The sequence below is a fragment of the Protopterus annectens genome, chromosome 13.part0, assembly GCF_019279795.1.
Source record: "Protopterus annectens isolate FY-2018-M chromosome 13.part0, PAN1.0, whole genome shotgun sequence".
Classification (NCBI taxonomy): Eukaryota; Metazoa; Chordata; order Ceratodontiformes; family Protopteridae; genus Protopterus; species Protopterus annectens.
In genome coordinates this window covers 723,997,722-724,011,289 of record NC_056747.1, presented here as the reverse complement: position 1 = coordinate 724,011,289, position 13,568 = coordinate 723,997,722, and the positions used below count along the sequence as shown (strand labels likewise).

The window sequence follows — 13,568 nt, the reverse complement described above, 5'->3', positions numbered from 1 at the left end:
TAGAAATGTTCTTAAATATTTGTGAAATGTAAATTATTGAAATTTTAGATAGAAAAGCTGAATTTAAATTAAATTTTATAATTTAACTAGACATGAAAAAGTAGTGTTTGGTAATATGATGAACAACAATGACATTTTATTTTTTAAAGCTGACAAAGGATGATCACTTGTATTAGACAGAAATGTATATGAAGCTAAGATGAAATTGCTGTTAACAGGTGATAAGTGTTCCAAAAAGATAACCATGTAAGATATGAAAAGAGGGTATAGATTTATTGACTCACGTATAGAAGAATGGTATAATGCTGGTAGAATAGATGAAAAAATAAGGAAGAGTCTAGCAAATACAACCCCCTAAAATAAGTAAAATGTATGGAATACCCAAAGTTCATAAGGACCTGGAAGAAGCCCCACTTAGGCCAATAGTGACTAGTAAGAAGAGTAAAACAGAAGGTATGTCTGTATTTGTAGACAAGTTCTTACAAAAAATTATCCCACATACCTCTACGTATATTAGAGACAGTTTCAATTTGCTAGAAAAAATTAAGAAAATAGCAGTAAATGAAAATAATTTGCTTGTGGCACTTGATATTAAATCCTTGTACACTATGATACCAAATGATGAAGGAATGGAAATTGTAAGGATGGAATTATTGCATTCTCAAATGCATTCAACAAACATGGTTTGATTATTAATGGAAATGACAGATATTGTATTAAACTATAACTACATCTCATTCTATGATGAGATTTATGTACAAGTTAATGGTGTAGCTATGGGGGCAGCTTTGACCCCCAGTTATGCAAATTTATTTATGCATGGATGGGAAACCATTCATGTGTTACAAAGCAAATACAAAAATAGCATAAAAATGTTTTTTAAATTTATTGATGATGTACTATTAATATGAAGAGGTAGGTGCATATGAGGAACTAGAAGAATTCTTGGTATATATAAACAATGTGTGCACATACTTAAAATTTACTCATCATATTAGTGATAAAGAAATCACTTTTTTGGATTTGTTTTTGTATAAAAAGAATAACAAATTAGTATCTAGAATTTATAAAAAGGTGGTGCAGAACAATATGTATCTGCAGTTCTCTAGTATGCATCCTAAAAACACTAAGCTAAATATAATAAAGGGGCAACTGTCTAGAATAAGTAGGCTTACAAACAGTGAAGATGAGTTTTTAGAAGAAGCTAGTTCCTTTTGTAATAGAGTTAGAAAATGAGGATACACAGAATATCAAGTAAATAAATTATTAGAATAAAGAATAGAGATGATGGGAAAAATACCGGATAGAAAAGAAAAAAATCCCTTATAAAAGAAAAAACTTCTATCGCCATTCAAAACAGCGTAGATTCATTAGCTATAAAAATGTGATAAGAAAAACTGAGGACTACTAAGAATAAATAATGATGTGTTTAGAAAATTAGGTGATAATCTTCTATTTGTACAAAGAAAAGGAAAAAAACTTTAAAAATTATTTTCAGGGAAAACTGAATAAGCCAAATGAAAGAAGTAACAGAAAATGTGGGATGATTAAATTTTATAATTGTAATATGTGCACTTACATTTTGACGGAAGGAAATGAAATAGGGGGTATAAAAGTTAAAATTCCAGGACAATTTAGTTGCAAGTCTAAAAATGTTGTTTACTTATGTTTCTGTAGTCAATGCAAATCCTATTATGTTGGCAGGACCACTTGAGAATTAAATAGAAGGATATATGAGCATAAATATGCCATTTAGTCCGGTGATGAGAGGATTGCATTATTTACACACTATAAAACAAACAAATGTAAGGTAAACTATAAGTTTATAGTACTTGATACGGTATCCATTAAAGCAAATATTATTAAAATTGAAGAAGAACTAGGGTGGTTAGAATACTGCTGGCAAGTAAGGCTAAATACCTGCTTTCCACCAGGACTAAACAATAGAGAAGAATTTGTCAGCTATCTAAAAAGGAAAGGGTTAAAGCACTAGAAACATGCGTTTTTAGTAAGGTCATGTGATGTTATGTCAGGTGATGGTTTTTAAGATATTTAAACATGAATTTTGCTGTTTACTTCAGTCTGAAGAAGTCTTTGTAAAGGAGTTAGAAGATGAAAGCACTTACTGAACCCTTTTATTTTGTTCTTGTTGCATTAAATCATTTATTCATCTGGGAGCCTGTGGATATATTTTTGCTGATATATGTGAATATGTGAATCATCTCATTATTGTGTTCTTGTGAAATTAGAATAAAATATTTTTAACACATTGATTGAATTATCACTTGTGACACAAGCAAAAACTTGCACTTATATAAAAGAAAAACTATATTAACTTGTTCACAGTTATACTATACATCATATATATTCTTCTGTACAACATAATCAATCCAATATCATATAAACTGGTCAATTTCTGCCTTCTCCCAAACCTCACTTTTCTTCCAAAAAGTTTTTATGCATGTACTGTTCTCACATTTTCCATTTTTTCCATGTAATTTGCTCCTACCCTTTTCTAAGGATACCATTTTCAGTTCTCTTACCTCTGTTAGAATATTCACTTCTTCAAATATGGTTGGTTTATACTTCTATTTTCCATTTTCTAGTAATTGCTTTTTTGGCAGCCACCAGAATTAAACTTAACAGGCCTTTCTATGTCTAGGCATATCAGATCCTGTATCCCAGCTCAAAAAATAATTCCCTTAGTTACATCAATTGCTCAACCAGTATTTCTTGCACAGTTCTTTGTAGGTAATTTTTAAAGTCTGACAACTCATTATAGTCCTAAAAAGTACAGTTGTGTACACTTACCATAAATGTAGATGTTCCAGTGTATTCACTGTTGCAGTCATCACATTTGGGTTATCTGCTTGCAGTAGTCCTCAGTCGGCCTGATTATCAAAGTCTTGGGTCCTGCGTCGGTTGCTGTCTCATCTTCCGTGACGTCAGGTAGTCAGGGGTATAAAGCATGCAGCTGATGCCATTACAAAAGTTTTTCTTGCCCCAGATGTCAGGTGCCCCCTAATGGGAAGCAATTAAATATATATATGCAAGGTTATACCTCCAACAAAAAAGCAAATACACCAAAAATCTTTTAAGCACAGTAAAGGAGAATAGAGGTATAGCCAAAAGAAGTCAGGGGGCTGGAGGGAGGGTAACCAGGACTGCAACAGTGAATACACTCGAACATCTACATTTATGGTAAGTGTACACAACTGTACTATGTTCTTCGTGTTTCACTGTTGCAGTGATCACATTTGGATAAATTCCCAAAGCTAAGGATGGGAGGAGGAGGAATTTAGATAGCATTAGGACCAGCTATAAGGCCCTGCAAGACTGCAGTGGCAAACCAGCTCTGGATTTAGAGAAAATTGGCAAATGGTAATGCTTGGTGAAAGTATGTACAGAACTCCAGGTAGCAGCTTCTGGGATGTCCCTGGTAGGGACACCTCTGATAAAGGCTGTAGAGGTAGATGCAGCCCTGGTTGAGTGTGGTCTTATTCCCTGTGGGATAGTTTTTCCATGGTGCTTATAGCAGAAATGAATGCAATGGCCTATACATTTAGAAATGGTTTGCTTTGAAATGGCCTTCCCCTCTGCCCCTGCAGCAAATGCTACCAGCAGTTCAGATTTCCTGTGAGGTTTAGTCCTGTCCAAGTAAAATCTAAGTTGTCTGTGCACATCTAAGGAGTGCAGTATCGGTTCCCCTTTGTTCTGTGGATTAGAAAAAAAGGTTGTTAAATGAATGGACTGATTAAGAGCCACACTGGATACTACCTTGGGCATGAAAGAGGGATTTGTCCTGATGGACACCCTGTCTGCATGAAAGATGAGGAAAGGCTCCACTGCCATAAGGGCCTGTAATTCAGATACCCTTTTTGCTGAAGTGATTGCTAAAAGGAAAGCTGTTTTCCAAGAAAGGAATTTTAACTCTGCACTTACAGCTGGCTCAAAAGGAGGTAGAGTGAATTTTTCCAATACAAAGTTAAGGTCCCAGGCTGGAGTTGGGGCTCTCCTGGGTGGTCTTAAGTTTTTGGCTCCTCTGAGGAACTGCTTGAGCAGTGGATGAGAGAAGAGGGGTGGTTCTGTGTTGTAATGAGCTGAAATGGCTGAGGCATGACTTTTGATGAAGGAAAAAGAAAGGCCCGTGTGAAGTATCTCAGTAAGAATCTGAGGTACATTGGGTGCTGCTGTGACCATCCCTTGAGTTTGGTTCCAGGAACAGAATCTTTTCCATTTTTCAGCATAAGATTTTCTAGTACTAGGCCTCCTTGCCTCCAAAATGACATCCAACACTTGTTTACTGAGGGATGGTAATGGAGAGATTAGGAAATTAGCCAGGCTGCCAGGTTCAGGGTTTGAAGCTGAGGATGCAGAATCTGGCCTTCCTGATGTGACAGCAGGGTAGGGGTCTGAGGCAGGTGCCATGGAGCCAGCAGCGACACACTGCGCAAGAGGGGGTACCAGTGTTGGTGTGGCCAGTCTGGTGCAATCAGTATCATCCTCGGTTTGTCCTGTTTGATCTTTAGTAGTACCTTGGAGAGGAGAGGCAGAGGAGGAAAGGCATAAACTGATAGATTTTTTCCAGCTGAAGGACAGGGCATCCACTTTCCAAGCTTGTTTGTGGGGAGTCCCTGTGCAGAATTTGTCTAATTGGTAGTTCTGGGGGGAGGCAAACAGGTCTATATCTAGGCTCCCCCATTTGTTGATCAACATGTTGAAAGTCTTTGGTTCCAGTTTCCACTCGTGTGGGTCCATAAGATTTCTGCTTAGTTCATCTGCCAGTGTATTTAGTTTTCCTGGCAGGAATTGAGCCTGTAGATGCACTTGGTAGCTCAAGGCTGTGTTCCACAGAGCCATGGCTAGTCTGCAGAGGGGGTATGAATGGGTACCCCCCTGCTTGTTTATGTACCACATAACAGTGGTGTTGTCCATGTTTACCATTAACTGTCCTGGAAGAATGTGGTCCTTGAAGGCTGTAAGAGCATTCTGTACAGTTAACATCTCTTTTTGATTGATATGCAGGTGCATTTGACTTGGGTTCCATTTACCCTGAATGCACTTCCCTGCCAGGTGAGCCCCCCATGCATATTCTGATGCATCTGTTGTTAGGGTTTAGGCGGCAGGGGGTAGAGTAAATGGTAGTCCTCTACCCACCAAAGGAACTCTAACCGTAGGCAAGGTATGATGGGAAGCATTGCTTCTAGATCCTGAGAATGTTGACACCAAAGGCTTGTTAGATACCACTGTAGTTTCCTCATATGCAGTCTTGCATATGGAATTAGGAGAATGCAGGAGGCCATGAACCCCAAGGCTTGCAGTATTTGCCTTGCAGATAGCAGTTTTTTTGTGGCCATTAGTTTGAAGTAAGTTGTCAAATGAATTTGTTTCTCTGGCGTGATGAAAGCCATATGGGAAGTTGTATTCAAGCTTGCTCCTAGGAATATAATTTGTTGACAGGGTACAAAATGTGATTTCTTTTCGTTTATGGTGTACGCCAGACAAGTTAGCACCTTTTGTACAAATGCCAGATGATTCAAAAGTATGTCCTGGCTTTCTGTCTGAATTAGACAATCGTCCAGGTATGGGTATATTTGAATATTTCTTTGCCTGCAAAATGCAATGACTGGAGCTAGGCACTTTGTGAATACCCTGGGCACAGTAGACAAGCCAAAGGGCAGTGCAGAGAACTGATAGTACATGTAGCCTGCTTTGAAGCACAGGTATCTTCTGCAAGATTCCCTGACTGGGATGTGCAGGTAGGCTTCCTTTAAATCCAGTGTTGCCAACCAGGCATCCTTGCCCTAGCATAGGAAGCAACTGGTGAAGAGTTAGCATCTTGAATTTTGGGATCACCAAAAAGGTGTTTAGGATAGAAAGGTCCAGGATAGGAAGCCATAAGTTGTCTTTTCTGAGTACCAGAAAAAGTCTTGAGTAGAAACTTTGTCCCTTTTCCTGTTCTGGTATAGTCTGAATAGCCCTTATGCTTAAGAGAGAGAGAGTACTTGCTTTTGAGCCTCTGTCCACTGTTTTGGGGGTAGATCTGGCCAACTGTTTGGGGTTGGTAACGTGTGGAAGTGAAATCTGTATTCTTGGGAAACTATTTAAAACCCATTTGTCCTAGGTAATGAGTTCCCAGTTTTTTGCCTGCAGAGCAATCTTTCCCCCTAAAGGAGCAGTCAGTTGAGAAGTGCTTGGAAGTGTTAAAAGTTAAGTCATTGAGACAGCCTACCATAGGGGGAGTCTTACTACTCCCTGATTTGGAAGTGGGAGCCCCCCATTGCTTAGTCCTATGTGTACCCTGGGACTGAAGCCTGGATGTTCTGCTGGTTCTGGTTTTGGACTGAGAAGGCCTGGAAGAGGCAGGAAAGGACCAATCCTTAGAGGGTCAATGCCTACTAAATCTTGGAGGCTGTACTTGTAGGAAATCTTTAACAGTTTGCATAGATTCAGCTTTTTCCTCCATCTTTTTAAGAACTTCTTCCACTTTGTTGCCAAACAGGCGGTCCTGATTTAAGGGAGCATCCAGCAATTTGGCTGTAACATGATCTGGCAAGGATTGCTCCTTAAGCCAAGCATGCCTTCTAAGTACAGACCCAGTGACACCAGCCCTGCAAGATGGCTCTAGTGAATCAAAACCACATTGCAAAGTATGTTTTCCAACTTGTTCAGCAGAATGCATATGTTGTATCTTTCAGTTTTTCCCAGTTAGGGGTCGCCACAGCGGAACTCCAGTCCGCTAATGATCGGCAGTAGATTTTTACGTACCGACTTGCCAGGCCTGACGCACAACCTTCAACGAAGGTACGCCCATTCATGCATGTCTCCACGCAGAAGAAGCTTTAGCTGAGAATTGAACAGGACATCTTACTGTGAGGCGACAACGCTACCGCAGCACCACCACCGCAGCTGTTCAGCAGAATGCATTAAATCCTGTAAATCCTTATTTTCAGCGCAGTCAGGAATCAACATAATTTTCTGTTTAAGCAATCCAATAATATGCTGCTGATACTTTAACATATGAAACTGGCAGTTTAAGGCCCTAATGGCCAAGGTTGCAGAAGTGTATACCTTCTTGCCCCATCTATCCAGCACCCTGGAATCTCTATCAGGGGGGGTAGGACTTTTGGCAGTAGTAGCCTTAATGCCCTTGGGTCCCTGTGAAATGGTCTCAGGATCCACAATAGGATTTTTAAAAAGGAACTTATGAGAGTCAGGACCCCTGTAATATCTATCAGGTTTTCTGGGAGCAGGAGGTAAAGAGTCAGGGGCCAAGCTAGATTCCAAAAAGGCATCAACAATGTCTAGTACAGGAGGGATAGATAAAGGCCTGTGTTGGGGCAGGAGTAAGAAATCCCTGAGCCTCTTTTTAGAATCAGAGTAATCCTGGCTTTCCCAGCAGAAATGCTCCCTAAAAGTATGCAACATTTCACCAAAAGAGAAATCCTCTGGGGGGAAGCAGAGGGAATAGAGTCCTCTGCATCAGAATCCTCAATAGGTAGATAAGGGTAAATCCTGGTCATCAGAGGAAACAGAAATTTCAGAATCCTGATCAGAAGTATCATAAGCAAATTCAGTCCTAGGTCTCTTAGAGGGGGAAGGGTGGAAGGGTGGCTTCCCCTGATTAAAGTAATAAGGTCTTCAGCCATTCTTATCATTTGTTTTTTTTAGGCATAGAAGCCTGACCATGCAGTCTGGGCATCGGTTTTCTAGGCATGGTTTGAGTTTTAGGCCTTGAAGAAGAAGAAGAAGATGGCACCGATTTAATATGCAAGTCAGTAGGCCTGAATACACCCTCAGAAGCCGGTGCCTGCACAGCGATTCCGGACCCATCCAAGGTAGAGACATCCACAGGTTCCACAGTTGAAGCATCTCGCGGCATACCGGACTCCGAATGGGTCTCAGTAGAGGCCTGCGAATGTGAAGTAGTGGGTATCAGGGGCTTTGAAAGTGCCTCACTGAGTACCGGCAAACTGGTGACTAGCTTAGGAGAAGCGTCATCGGCAGCTTTGGACCTAGGCGGCCTATCTCTGTCTTTATTTTTGTGTTTTTTCGGAATGTCGGTAGTCGGGTGGCTTACCGAAGACATACCTGGATAATTGAACAGAGTACTAAAATATTTAGAAGCGTAAATATACAGACGATGAATAGTTCGCTGTTTAAATAAGGCACAAAACCGACAGCGAGGTATGTCGTGGTCAGGGCCTAGGCAAAGAATACAGTACAAATGAAAATCTTTATGAGGTATTTGCTTTCCACAAGAAATACAATTATTGACTTTTACTGACATCGGTTTAGAGCAAGAAAAAGTTTCCCCAAAGGGGTACTTAGCTTTAGTTGAAGACTTCAGTACTGAAACTTGAAAACAAATATTTCAGGAGTCGGATGACCGGCACTTGTGATCTGCTTCTGCTTCAGGCACCACACGGCAAGAAAGACTGATGTAATGGCTTCAGCTGCATGCTTTATACCTCTGACTACCTGACGTCATGGAAGATGAGACAGCAACCGACGCAGGACCTAAGACTTTGATAATCAGGCCGACCGAGGGCTACTGCAAGCAGATAACCCAAATGTGATGACTGCAACAGTGAAACATGAAGATCATCATATGTTCCCAGTTACCTCTTTTTTCCCATCACACCTCCAATATTTGCCATCTATCTGAGGAAAAATTCTGGTCTGCTTGGACTATAAAAATACTTACACAAACACTTCCAAGCAAAAATCCAAACCTTCCAGACATTACTGCATATTTGGGAGCCATACATACGTCCCTCTCATTGTTTCTTAGTGAATTATCCACTCTCTTTGCCCTATTTTCTAACTTCTGACCGATTCCTATAGCTATCGTGCAATATTTTATATGCCCTACTAATTATCCCTTTAACAGCAGCTTCTGTTCCAGGTTCAACTAAAATCTCTATTAGTGCAGGTCTTTCCCTTAGGATTTCCCTATCCCTTTCTCTTTGCCTATACTCTGATATCAATCCCTGAAAGGGACGCAGTCTCTAGCCTGCAGTCCAAATGTCTTCTTGGCCTCTTCCCATTCTATTACCTTTCCCTGTCTATTTGTTCTCAAAACCTTGGTTCCTTTTCCAGTATCCTTTAGTAAATTCCAGCCCCCCAGTTCCTTATTCTCTGTACCCCATGCAGTCATCCCTATCGACACAATCTCCTTTCTCTAGTTTCACGTTGGCTTAGTTCTTAGAATACTTTCTGCTACTTTATGAGTATAATATTCTGTATGGCTGTTATCCTTCCCACTCTCTCCTTATTTCTTGAATTTTCTCTCTGCTTCATTTCTTTCCACTTCGAATTGTACCTTTTACTTTGTGTTTTCTACATGAATCTTAACTGTGTAGCTCTAAAATATCCTTTCAAATCAAAAATGATATACTTTTTAAAGAAAAAAATGTATTTTTTGTCATTTCATACATTACAACAAAATATGCACATTTTACTTATTCTGACAAGCATGCACACTGAGATTTTTGATGTCTGTTTTCCCAAATTGCTGTTGGGTCATACAGTATTCAACAAGGCCAGACCATTCAGGTATCTTGCCCAAAAAATATCACAAGACATGAAAGAGTTGGAAGATACTGTCACAGGTTCAAAGGCAGTCACTAGGCATGCAGTCCAGGAAGTAAAGGTGGAGCCTAGCCCAAATTCCAAATTGCCCAAGAGTACTGTCTAGTTAAGTGACTTCCTCAGTCACAGAGTAGGAAAATGGAGATGGAGAGAATCAAACACTAGACTACAAGGAAGCAGCTCATTAACAAATCATAGCCTGTACTCAGACTGCCAGACTAAGGAATTAATGAACGACTACCAAATGGAAGATGCATCATCTCTCTTGTTAATAATGTAGAAATTGTTTTTTTGGTTCATAACTAATTACTTGGTATGCAATAGTGAAGACCACTTTGGCGCCTAGCTGATTTTTCCAATTGCCTAAGAGTACTGTCTGATTAAATTACTTATTTTAAGTCACATAATAGGCAAAAGGAAGCTGAGGAGGCATCAAACCCTGGGCTACACTAAACAGCTCATTAACAGTTCATAGCCTTTATCCCCTGTGCTAATTACCATACACTAAAAGTGGAAGCAGTCCTATCAGAGGATCAAGCACACAACCTTCAGACTGTGACACTGGCATGCTAATTACTGCACTAACAAGGCTTCAGAAGGGAAGACATTTAGCATTTTATGCTCATTCTACCTAATACAGAGAGAACATCTGAGAAGGCCAACCCACTTAGTTTCTTTCCTTCTGTTCCTCCTTCCCCCTTTCTTAAATTGCCTGAAATCTCCTTGTGTTATGACTGTGCTTCTCAAACATTTTGGAAATATAGAGTATATTTTAGTGCATTTATTAAAACTGTATTTGCCTTAATATTGCTACAACTCAAGTGCTCTGGTTGCACTGCATCTGAATTGTTTTAGTGTGTTTTAGCTACTTTTCTGTATATGTAGACTAGCTACTTATTCTACTGTATTACTGCCTCTTGAATCATTTTTCAGTTGTGCACTTGCCTTGCTTCATTCAGAAAGTTTTAAATTGCTAATTTTGTAGAGTTTTAATTGCATTTACTGTTTAGGGCTACACACTTAAGTGTGTTAGCCTTTTCTGGGTTTATTTACTGTACTATTGTATTGTTTAGCCTGTTTTAACCAAACCCCTCCCCCCAAAAAAAACAAAAAAATGCTATCTTGTTTGCTCGTTTCCCGTCTTTCCTAGCTGGTATAGTCCAGATCCCAGGCTTTGCTGGTTTCAGGACTTTATTTCCTGTGTTCAGAGCTATCCAGACCTTGCTGTGGTAGAGGGAAGTCCTACTGCTTACCAGTGGGAGTGGTGAGCATTGTACTCCCTATCTAACACTAAAGGAGTGGTTTCCAGCTCTGATATTGTAATTTTATTAGCCATTTTGGGCTGATTTCTAGCTTTCAAATTTCTGGCTTAAAAACACATGTTTTTGTGCATTTTTTGCATCATGCAGCACCGCCGGGCTACGGTTAAACTATTCCAGGTGCCAGAAAGTCTACTCTTCAAATATTCCCTTAGAATTAGCTGGTTTCTCAGTAGTAGCAATTAAAATCTGAATCCCTGTGACTAGCACTTGCTCTAGAACCTGCTGGAAAGCACTAGGAAGCCTTAAACTGATACAAGCACTCAAATCTCCTTGTTAATACAGAGAAATTAATCGTAGGCACTAACAGCCTATAATTGCAAAGTACCTTGCAAAGGTAAGGGAAAAGAGCTTTTGTACTTTACAAAAAAAGCACCTTAACAGGCATGTCCAAGGGTCAGCTTCCGGTGATTTCTCCTGTCCACCTGGTGAATCTGGGCATACTGGGGCAATGCAGCAACTGCCTCATGTACACAGACAACCCTCTCCTCCTACCACCCAACACTACAACCTGCAAGAGATGCACTTACATAGCCAAACTGGAAGCAAAGCTCTCTCCAGCCAAGATTGTGCTAGACAGTCAAGAGGAGAAAGTTAACACCTGCACTACACCTCAAGCAACACATAGCCCTTCAAAACCCACACCATCAACACCCACACATAGCAACACTAAACCCACATATGCGGAGGCCCTTAACATTAACCTGCCCAAGCAACAAGGACCTCCGAAGCTGAAACGCAAACAAACACCAGTCACAACCAAAGTGACACATAGCTCACAACACCAGTGTGCCAACCAACAACAGCCCCCAAGGCAAGACAACGTACCCAACATTTTAGTCATAGGTGACTCTATAGTCAGGCACACTGATGTCCGCTCACCCGGCTGAACAAGGAGAAAATTACAGTCAGCTGCCTGTTGGGTGCCAGGATCCGCAACATAGCGCATGCACTCAAGTCACTCCACAACAAGTACAAATATGACTCTGTCATTGTCCATGTTGGAGTGAATGATTTGAGTCATATCTCCCTGGACTACATGAAGAGAGACATGGAAGAGCTCTCGGAACATGTGGCCCAGGCAGGTATGACCCTAGCCCAGAGTAGCATCCTGCCTTCGCCCAGAATGATATCACAGTATAAGGACAAAATGATTGACTTCAACAATTGGCTAAGCTTCTGGGTCTACTTCATGTTGTCATAAGCTGACAATATAGAGTCTGATATTGTCGGCATGACAATATTGAAAGTGAAGAACATCATGCAAGTAAATGGAAATCTCCGTAAGGGGAGATTTCCATTCACCGCAATGTAGTGCAGTCTCAGAGCTGGTATATTTAAGTAGGGGGGGGTGCATGGAGGCGTGCCCCCTGCCTACGCCATTTAGTTTTTTTTTTTTATGTTATGGTCTGCACCTGTCGCCCCTGGAATTCAGATTACTGGCTAAAGCTCTTGCCACCCCTATAATGCCATTTTAGGCAAGGTTCAAAGGACAAAACCAGCACCGTAACAGATACAAGCATGAAAAATCTGAAGTTAATGCTACTCAATGCTAGAAATCTAAACCCTCAAAATGCACTCTCTCGAGGCACTCCTAAAAATGGAGAACATCGACATCTGTGCCGTAACTGACACCTGGTTCAAGGCTCCAGAGAGCACCCCTGCAATACCAGGCTACAACTCTTACCACACTTTTCGGTCACTGAACCAAGACCAAAGCACTAAAGGTGGAGGAGTGTTCATATTCACCAAGGATATTCACACCTCCAGGCTAGTCACTCAACACAATGCATCTGAAATTCTTCAGGTGCAACTAACACTAGGTAAGACTGCAATCCAAACTGTAGCTTACTACAGATCCCCCACCATGCCCCAAGATTCTCACTACACCTTTCTAAACATACTGGAAAATATTAAGATACAGCCAAACACCCTAATACTGGGTGATTTCAACTACCCTGCCATTAACTGGGAAAAATACTCGGGTACCAACACCTTTTCCCAATGGTTCTTGGAATTCATAAATTCCAATGCCCTGGATCAACTAGTCCATTGTCCCACCAGGGGCTCCAATATCCTAGACCTGGTCATTACCAACATGGGAGACAGAAGCTCCAAACCAGTGGTCACCCCCTCATTGGTCAGGTCTGACCATAAGCAAATCACCCTTGACATCCACATCCCACCCCTACCCCCCAGTAAGGAAATCTCTGTAAAAAAAAACTTCTCCAAAGCCAACTTCATGCTACTCAAGTCAGAAGTGACAAACTTCATGACATCCATGCAGACGGGAGCTGAAAGTTCCACTGCCGAATCCTACACTAGGGCACTGTACGAGCATATCCACTCGTGCATGAGTGGTGCCATGCCAAATAGAACCAAGATGATCTCCTCCAAAAAAAAGGAAGCCAATCTGGTGGTCCCCTGCCATAAAAAAACTATACAGCAGAAGGAAGAAATTGTTGCAGAAGAGAGGAAAATCCCAGGATGCAAAAAACCCCCTTACCAGCCTCAGTAAGAAGCTGAGACCCCTCATAAAATCCTCCAAAGCTAGTTACGAAAATAAAATTGCCAAAGATTCCAAATACAACCACAAGGCATTCTATATCTGCTCTGAGCTACAACAGAATGGAATTAAATATACTGATCCCAAGG

General features: G+C 40.8%; 1 protein-coding gene across 2 annotated transcripts in view; it reads right to left on the bottom strand.

The window, feature by feature from the left end:
- Positions 1-13,568, bottom strand: part of SGSM2 (small G protein signaling modulator 2) — a 1,814,022-nt gene that overhangs the window by 575,356 nt on the left and 1,225,098 nt on the right. The gene's annotated exons all lie outside the window — the stretch shown is intronic.